The 9,367-nt window shown below is 39.1% G+C and overlaps 1 protein-coding gene across 1 annotated transcript in view; it reads left to right on the top strand.

The window, feature by feature from the left end:
* The window catches only part of kctd12.1 (potassium channel tetramerisation domain containing 12.1), a 4,678-nt gene extending 1,447 nt beyond the window's left edge, over positions 1-3,231 (top strand). Inside the window, exon 1 of the mRNA XM_063048469.1 lies at positions 1-3,231. This exon is cut by the window's left edge and continues 1,447 nt beyond it. The gene's annotated coding sequence lies outside the window, so the exon portion shown is untranslated.
* Positions 3,232-9,367: the final 6,136 nt, after the last annotated feature.

Raw genomic sequence — 9,367 nt, 5'->3', positions numbered from 1 at the left:
TTTACATACTACTCCACTTAGCTCCTGGCTGACATACCAGCAGAGAACAGTACTTCCATCTGAATGTAGAAGCAGCTGTGTTGTTGGTGTTCCGGGGAGAGGGGCAGCAGATTTCCGAGTTTTGTCCTTAAGATCTCTGCTTGCATCCCCAACGTGGCGTCCATCATGTCAAATCCGACAATATTAAACACAAAAAAAATCGGATCGAAGAAATTATTATACCGTTTTAGTACACGCCGCAGTTGCATGCATGCTGCTTGTAGTGTGCATTAACTTTTCGAAGTCCGAAAGAGTGTTTAACCTCGCTTTCTACCCTGCCATTTTGAAAACTGTTTAAGCGAAGCTTAAACTTGCACTTCCAGGAGAAGAACTCTCGAAGTGGTATGATTATCATCGCGATTCGATCTTGTGATAGCGGCAGTTCGTGTCACTGCAGTTTTATAGGATATAGGATTTAAGTCACTTCAATAATAATGCAAATGGTTTCGATATATCTAACAGGAAGTTTCTCTTCCTCATTTATTGCTTGCTGTAAATGAAGCATGTTAAAAAGGACTTAATATTTTTCATTAACAACGAGACGACTAGTCAAGCATGGAGACCAAATGTAGAATCACCCTATTGGTTTCTTGGTTTCAATATTCAGAATTATTACCTTGAAATCGGGACCAATATTGCACTAGAATAGTGTTGAAACCTGCTTTTTCTTTGTAATTGCATAAATATCTGCCGGAGTGCAGAAATAGAAACGGCAATTGTGAAAGCAAGTACTACCTTGTGTTTGAAGGGCTGGCAAGGGAATTAAAAAGTTATGTAAAAGTAGTAGGAGAAGATATAAGCTCAGGGCGCAAGTGTGGAGGACAAAGACGGAACTTAGTAAGGGATTCTGAACTTCGGTGTAGTCACAGTTCCTGGGCCTGACATTTGATAATCAGGGTAAATGACTTGAATTTCATTTAGATTCTAGGTTACCATCATATTCTTTCTTTCCTGAAGAGTTCTTCTCTGGCAAAGCCCTTTTTCTCTCCGCTGATAGTAACCACCTGCTGGGACTTGTCAGTCTGTGTTTGCAATCAGTTAGCAGTGTTATCAAGTTATTGTCGTTGTTGTGTCAGGTCTGGCTAATCAGAAGAACTAAGTTCAACAATGGGAAAAATGTCTAATTTCTTGCTGAAGACAACTCCTATAGTTTCAAAGGTTTAACATATTTGCAGTGATCTAATATGGACACATTTTTAGATCTGTCCAGAAGAAAACGATTTATCATTCTTCCTTTCACCTTTCACTCTTGGCTCTTAGCTACCCTTTATGGCTTCTAGGTGAGAGCTCTAGTAGCAAGGCATCTTTAAGACGGTCATTGTAAACTTCCTGTCCCATTCCTACAGCTGCTGCTTCAGTGGACATTTACAAAGTAGCCAGGAATGGTTCAGGCAGGACGGCTGTTTACTTTGGAGTTATGAGGTTCTTTGTAGGCATATTAGTTTTTATTTAATGTATGTTCACAAACTGACAAAATATAAAGCAGTTGCTGAAATCAGTTAGGGCAGATGGAGTAGTGTGATGGTTTAATTCCAAACACTGTTTATGGACTGTTTAAAACAGTATGGATTGGGATTAATCTGGATGGAATTGAGAACTTTTATTATAAAAAAAAGGGGACAGCATGTCAGTAGAGAAAAATAAAGAGCAGTTAGTTCAGTGCTTTGCAATTTCTCTATGATGTATGTAAAGGAGCCATATTGTTTGTCAATCAACAGTGCACTGGGTCTTTAAAATCAGATAATTAAATAATGTAGTTTATATTTCCCTGCTTTCATGTTAATTTTAACTATTGCCATCTTGTTAGGTGCTAGTTATAGCTCAGTGGATATTTGCATTAAGGAAGTTATATTAGCCTATAATTTTGAGCACCACTGCATAGATATCATCAATTGCTAAGCATATAATACTTGCCACACCTTCCACTATTGTTCCACAATGCTGTTTTGAAGCAGAGCAGAGGAATTGTTGTCACTTTTGGCCAATATGTATTACTCAATCAATAGATTATCTTTCCTACTTACTTATCTAAATCCATCATCCCTACTGTGACATAGGCCACTGACAGCAGTTTGCTATCTTCTTGGTCTTCTCGACAAAGGTTTTCCCTTTCCCAGAGATGGGGTCTTTGGAGCTTCTATGGGCATTTCTGTAGCTCTGGGTTTTTGGTGGGATGGGTTTGCTAACCCCATACTGAACCCTCCTCTTTCACAGCTGAGCTTGGGATCGTGCATGCTGGAGTTAATACATTATCTGCACATTAATATAAAGCTGCTTGTGGCGTTAAGATATGCACAAATTAGTAGTGATACTTCATCACTACAGTAATAACAATCCAGAGAATTATTTCATTAACTAAAGCAACTTGAGGAATCCAGAAGACATGAAAATGACTATATCAATGCAAGTATTTTCTTTTACTACCATACTGGTAGCATACAAAAGAGAAGCTCTATTGGGAAAAAATAATAACCATCCTTACATCTGTATTTAATACTTGGCAAATATGCTTCCATCCAAATTAATCCATTCATAGGATGACAATTGCCTAGAGATAAAATCCTAAAAAGATTGTACTACCTGAAGGGATGCTTTATTTATGGGAACATTTTATTTTAAATGCAGGAGTTTAAACAGGGAGAGGCAAGTAAAGGGCCAGTCATCCATCAGAAAATATAGAATCTCACAATTATTTTGGAGCAGTTTTAGCACTGACACATTATTAATGAGCTAAAGAAAATGTGACTTTTTAAGTTATTAAATAAATAATTTCCCCAAGTGAGATAGAAGAGTTAAACCCAGAATAGTACTTCGAAGATCAGGACTAGAAATTTAAGATCAAACGAATTTAATGGAATCTTACATAATAATTAACTTCCTTGTTCAAGGATTGAATAATGGTTGAAAAAAATCCAGTAAAATGAAAGTTTAGCAGTTCCTACAAGAGGCAACATCTGCTCTGTCAGTTTAGGAATAAGATTAAAGTGGTATTTTCATTCTTTACCAGACGTCTAAAATGTAGTTACTTTGATGTACTAAGATTGAACTGTAATTTTGTTTTATTAAACACTTAAAAAAATTTAAATGTTCTACTAAAAATGTTTCTGTTTAAAAATGTGTCTGCTTAGCCATTTCTTGGTGATTACAAATTGTAATTTTTTTTTGTCACACCGATTTTAATTAAACACTGCTTTTCAAAGTGGTTCTTTTATTGTTGCCTATTATGTTATTGTAGTGAATTATTTCTGTCATCTTTTTACTTTGCTTATCATCAGGGAGGAGTATGTCACTTAGATTTTTCAACATGGTTTTTATATATATCATTGTATTGTATAAATATTAGGAAGTATTCCCTGTCATAGTTTCCTATCCTGCAAGCCTAGCATGGAAAAAATGAGCTTTGCAACTCTTCCACACCTTTTCCTTTGAAGCTTTGATCCTTTCATGTTGATGAATTGATAAACAAAGTCACAGGCAAAATGAGAATTGTTGAACTGTCTAAACAATTGTGGCTTCTTTAAACTTCAGTCAAATAATGGGAAAGAGAATATTATATTGTCAGAATCAGGTTTAGTATCACTGATATATGTCATGAGATTTATTGTTTTGTGGCAGCAGGACACTGCAATATGTAAAATACTATAAACTACAATTTAAATTATAATTTATCTGTACCTCCCTCTGTAACTGGATCCTAGACTTCCTAACCGGAAGACCACAATCTGTGTAGATGGGAAACAACATCTCCACCTCTCTGACAATCAACTCTGGCACATCTCAGGGATGTGTGCTTACACCACTGCTCTACTCTCTACACCCATGACAGATCCAATGCCATCTATAATTTTGCTGACGGTACACCAATTGTTGACAGAATTTCAGATGGTAATGAGAGGGCATACGGGAGTGAGAAATATCAGGCCAGTTGAGTGTTGTCACAGCAACAACCTTGCACTCAATGTCAGTAAGACCAATGAACTGAATGTGGACTTCAGAAAGCGTAAGACGGGGGAACACACACCAGTCCTCCTAGAGGGATCAGAAGTGGAAAGAGTGAACAATTTCAAGTTCCTGGGTGTCAATATCTCTGAGGATCTAACCTGCACCCAATATATTGATTCAGTGAAAAAGAAGGCACAGCAGCAGCTATATTTCATTGGAGTGTGAGAAGATTTGGTACTGTATGTCTCCAAAAACTCTCAGAATGTTCTACATATGTACCGTGGAGACCATTCTAACTGTTTGCATCACCGTATGGGTGGGGGGGGGGCTACTACACAGGATTGAAGTAAGTTGCAGAGAGTTGTAAACTTAACTCCATCATGGACACTAGCCCTCATAGTATGCAGGGCACCTTCAAGGAGCAATGCCTCAAAAAGGTGGTGTCTATCATTAAGGATACCCATCACCCAGGTAATGCATTGTTCTCATTGCTACCGTCAGGAAGGAGGTACAGAAGCCTGAAGGCACACACTCAATGATTCAGGAACAGCTTCTTCCCCCTGCCATCCAATTTCTGAATGGACATTGAACCATGAACATAACCTCACTTACTGTAATTCATTTTTTCCCCTATTACTATGTATTGCATTGTACTGCTGCAAAGTCAACAAACTTTACAGTGATATTAAACCTGAGCCTGATTCTGATTCTGAAGAAAAATATATATAAATAAATTGTACAAGAAGAGAGCAAAAATAATGAGGTAGTGTTCATAGGTTGATTCATTGTCCGTTCAGAAATCTAGGGAAGAAGCTGTTCCTAAAACATTGAGTGTGTGCCTTCAGGCTCCTGTACCTCCTCTCTGATGGTAGTAATTAGAAGGGAGCCTGTCCTGGGTGAGGAGGGTACTTAATGATGGATGTTCCCTTTCTGAGGCATCACATTTTGAAGATATCCTCCATGCTGGGGAGGCTAGTGCCCATGATGGAGCTGGTTGAGTTTGCAACCCTCTGCAACTTCCTGTCCAGTGGCCCCTCCATGCAACCAGTTAGAATCTTGACTGAGTTTTCCAATAGCAAAGAAATATCAAAACCGATTACATCAAAAAATGACAAGAAGCTAATTGCTGCACTATTAACAATCATTTCATTCAAAATTAAATTAACTCCAAATGAATATTGTGCAGAAATATGATAAATTAATCCTTTTTAAACTTTAGAAAGGCAATATTCTCCCCTACACTAAATGAGAAATCAATGCTAATATGTTAGCAACTGACATTTCCGCAATGATTTATCCACAAGTTATCCACAATGATCTTATGGGGGGGAATTTTATGAAATACATATGACAGTGAAAATTGTAGACTAAAGCCATCAATCACAATGACCTGATTATAGTCTTGTATTCACACTTTCCTAGCATATGACCTGTCACTCAGTATAACTGGTGAAGACTGATATATCAGTTTGAAATTATGATTCTGTTTCTGAGTCAAATGTATAGAAATAGACATCAGAGGTGATAACAAATGGCCAGTGATAAATAATGTTTTACTGGTATCATAAGATAACGAGATGCAAATCAATGCAGAGGACAGCAGAGCAGAACCAATGGGTTTAGCATTACTGTGGTACCATGACACAACACCATTTACTGTGTGATTCTGGGTCTTCATTCATCTCTCCTGGGGAGTATGTCACCCATTTCTGACATTTCTGTCAGGAAGCCGACATCAAATTCACACACGTAGTTTAATACAAAAATATCAATATAGATAAATTGTTTGCGGCCTACTGTATCATTGCATATCATTGCGGTCAATTTAAGCTGTTTATAAGGCAGCCCAGGTGAAAAGCACCTGCACAATTTGAGTTTGTTGAAAGGGTTAACAATTATCCCAGGACTCCTTCTGTCTCTAATATACATTTGTGTTAATTATTTAATAACGATTTAAAATTTCAAAAAAACTTTAACCTCATGTTCTAATTTTATTAGCAATTCATGTAAATCTCAACAAGTTAATTAATATTTGTACTTTTTGTTTATTTGGTATTGTGTATGTGGCCTGGTTACACAACAATGCTATTAATAAAAATGCTGGAGATGGGATCTAAGGTTCATAGTTCTCTACTGGCAGAAACCGAACTCGGCACTCATGTACAGATCAATACGTACCTAATAGCACATGCTCAATACGTGCCTAATAGTGCATGCAACGATGTGTCCCTACAACATAAAGTAGTCCCTTATTATACTGTAGGCCATACAGTACACTCCTCCCCTTTTATTTTAATAGCGTATCAATATTTTTTATTTGGGTCACTACGCTAAACAAATATAACATACAAACGCCTACCATTTGTTTATTTAGTAACTTAATAATATCAAATTATAACAAGGTAACATAATATCAAATTATAACAAGCCTTTTTTTTTACTTTTGGTCTAAGACACATTTATAAATCAAGTCTCTGGGTAACGTCTGTCAATAAACTTGTTTGTTTTAATACAGATTTCCATATAAAAGTCATGAAAGGTTGACCTCTGAGCATAGGGAGTTAAGAAGATGTGCACCTCCAACTTGCTAAGAGTTCTAGGCAGCAGATTGCCTCCATATAATGAAAACTCCTCTGTGCAGCTGGCCTAGATATATATACGCATCTTTGCGTTATCACTTGTCTTCCTTACCCATATCTCATTTGTTCCAACTGAGCTAATTACACAGCCAATCTTCGTATTCTCCTTAGATTCCAGATAGATAGCCTAACCTTTATGATACCATCTCTTATCGTAATATAACTTTCCATCTTCTATTCGGGCTTCGTATCTTTGTGCTGGTGATTCAGCAGGAGTGCTGGGAAGATGCTCAGGAGAAGACAGAGACGCTGGTCTTTTCAGAGATTTAAGCTTATCGAGAGTTTGCAGATCTTCCATTATCTGTTCATCTGTTCATTAACAAGTAATTTAACTGCGCAGGTGCAGGTTTTCGTCTTTTGTCTGTAACAGGAACAGGGTCATTAGGTCTCCTCCTTAGTTTCCTAGTCATTATTGGCTTTACCTCCATAGAATCTCCTGTGAGTTCCTCTGTTAACCTCTCATTCTCACTCTTCTTCTTCTAACTCAATCTTTTTATCTTCAAATTCCTTCACTGCTGCTTTCTTCTCTTTAATATAATTCCTTTCCACTTGTCCTGTCTCCAGTTGCAGAAAAAGCTCTGCATTTCGTATTCCTTCCTTGTATTGTTGATCTAGTTTCTTCATCCTTTTCTGATACTCCTGCAAAGTGCCTTCCTGTAACTGCTGTAGCTGTCTTTTGAGAGATGTCAATTTCTCCTGGAACATCTGCTCTTTTACTTCCAGGTAGTCTTCATCATCCTGCTTATTGGCAATATCTGTCTCCCCTGCATCCTCTATCTTCATCTGAGTCGCGGCCACGGATACTGTGTTCATCCTCATTGTTGACGCTGTCTAGCTCCTCCTCGTCGTTGTAATAGTCGACAATGGGTGAGAGGAGAGCTGTGGACATCTTCCCCGCCGAGCTGCCCTCCTTTGTTGACACACCTAGTGCCTTTATGGTGTGCCAATCCAACTGGATTTGCCTGAGCCATTCATGTCCCAGCAATGGTGGTCCTCCATTTTTCAGTACATAGAGGTTCAGCTGCTGTGTTTTGTCTCCATAGGTCACTGTAACTTTAATTTTACCTTTGGGATGCACTTTCTGTCCTGTGTAAGTCTTTAGTAGAAGTTTAGTTCATTTCAGAGGTATGTGTGAAAACAGTCGTTTGTAGTCATGTACAGAGATCACTGTTAAAGTTGAGCCTGTGTCCAACTCCATTTTCAGTCTCACACCCATCACTTGTGGAGTGATCCATATTACTCTTCGATCATCTGTCTCTTTCATGCTCTGAAGTTGCCGACAAGACAGATCACTTTCATTGGAGTCGTTTTCATCAGAACTGCCTTCTTTCATTTTGTGTACCTTGTTGTATTTCCCTTTCTGGGGTTTCTTGTTTTTCTGTATTTTGCCCTTTTTCTGCTGTTTACTAGCTTTGCATACTCTGCCAATGTGGCCTTGTTTGCCACAGTTTCTGCATTTTTGTCTTTAAATCAACAGTCATCCAGGTCATGTGACCTGTTCCCACATCGGTAACATTTCTTTCCTTCATTCCTGTCCACCCCTTGCCGCTGTTTCCATTGATATTGCAATGTTTAGTGCTTTCTCAAATGTAAGGTCTCTTTCACACAGTTGGGCAAGTGGCCAAGTGGTTAGGGCGTTCGTCTAGTGATTTGAAGGTCGCTAGTTTGAGCCTCAGCTGTGGCAACGTGTTTGTGTCCTTGAGCAAGGCACTTAACCACACATTGCTCTAGTGTCTGTACGAGGAGTGGCGCCCCACAGATTTCCAATCTGCACCTTGTAAGGCATGAAAATGCCCGAAGCAGGCCTCTCATGGTCTGAGTCGATGTTCCCTCCGTCCCACACAGAAACTTCTTCTGTGTGGTTTCACAGTGCATGCCACACACTAACCTGTCCCTCAATGCGTCCAATACACCAATTCCAAATTGACAATGTTCTGATAATTTGTGCAATTCAGCACAATATTCAAAAATACTTTCATTTTTGCTCTGATTCCGAATGTGAGATTCAAATCTTTCAGCAATGACCAGTGGTTTGGAGTTTAAATACTGTTGGAGAGTGTCTATTATTTGCTTGAACGTTTTATCAGCTGGCTTTTCAGGGGTTAACAAGCTCCATAGCAGGCTGTATGTTTTTGCTGAGTAAGATGCTAGCTTTTTTTTCATCCTTAAGACCGTTAGCCTCACAGTTGCCCAGTCTTCAATGCCACTATCAAATGCTGTAATGGTTCCAATCGTCGCCATCTTTGTTACGTTAATTAATCCCCATTCTCCCCTCATTTTCCTTTTTTTTGACTCGTGTGTCCTTTTTGTTAGCGCCATGAGCACACTCTATCTAGATGTGTGTGTCGCTCCTTTTTATCTCCCTTCTGGGGCAGGCAGACCCTCAGCCCCTGGGAGTCAGCACCGGCTGTGGTCTCGGCTGGATGTGCTACGGCTCCGACTGTGTCTTAGTCTCCCGAGATTCCCGACCCTGGCTGTGCTCCTGCTTCCTTTCAGACTCGCGGCCTCGCTCTGCCTCCTCCTCCCATTCCTTGGCTTGTTCCTGGCGCTCTCCTTCCGAGCGTCGTTATCAATTAAAGCACGGCATTCCGATACGATGTAGATTCATTAACCTCGTCGCCAATTTATTGTGTATGTGGCCTGGTTACACAACAATGCTGTTAATAAAAATGCTGGAGACGGGAACTAAGGTTCATGGTTCTTTATTGGCAGAAACCGAACTCGGGGCACACACGTACAGATCAATA

This window comes from Mobula hypostoma, chromosome 5, assembly GCF_963921235.1.
Source record: "Mobula hypostoma chromosome 5, sMobHyp1.1, whole genome shotgun sequence".
In the NCBI taxonomy this organism is placed as follows: domain Eukaryota; kingdom Metazoa; phylum Chordata; class Chondrichthyes; order Myliobatiformes; family Myliobatidae; genus Mobula; species Mobula hypostoma.
The sequence above is the reverse complement of the archived record's forward strand: the minus strand, read 5'-3'. Positions and strand labels throughout refer to the sequence as shown.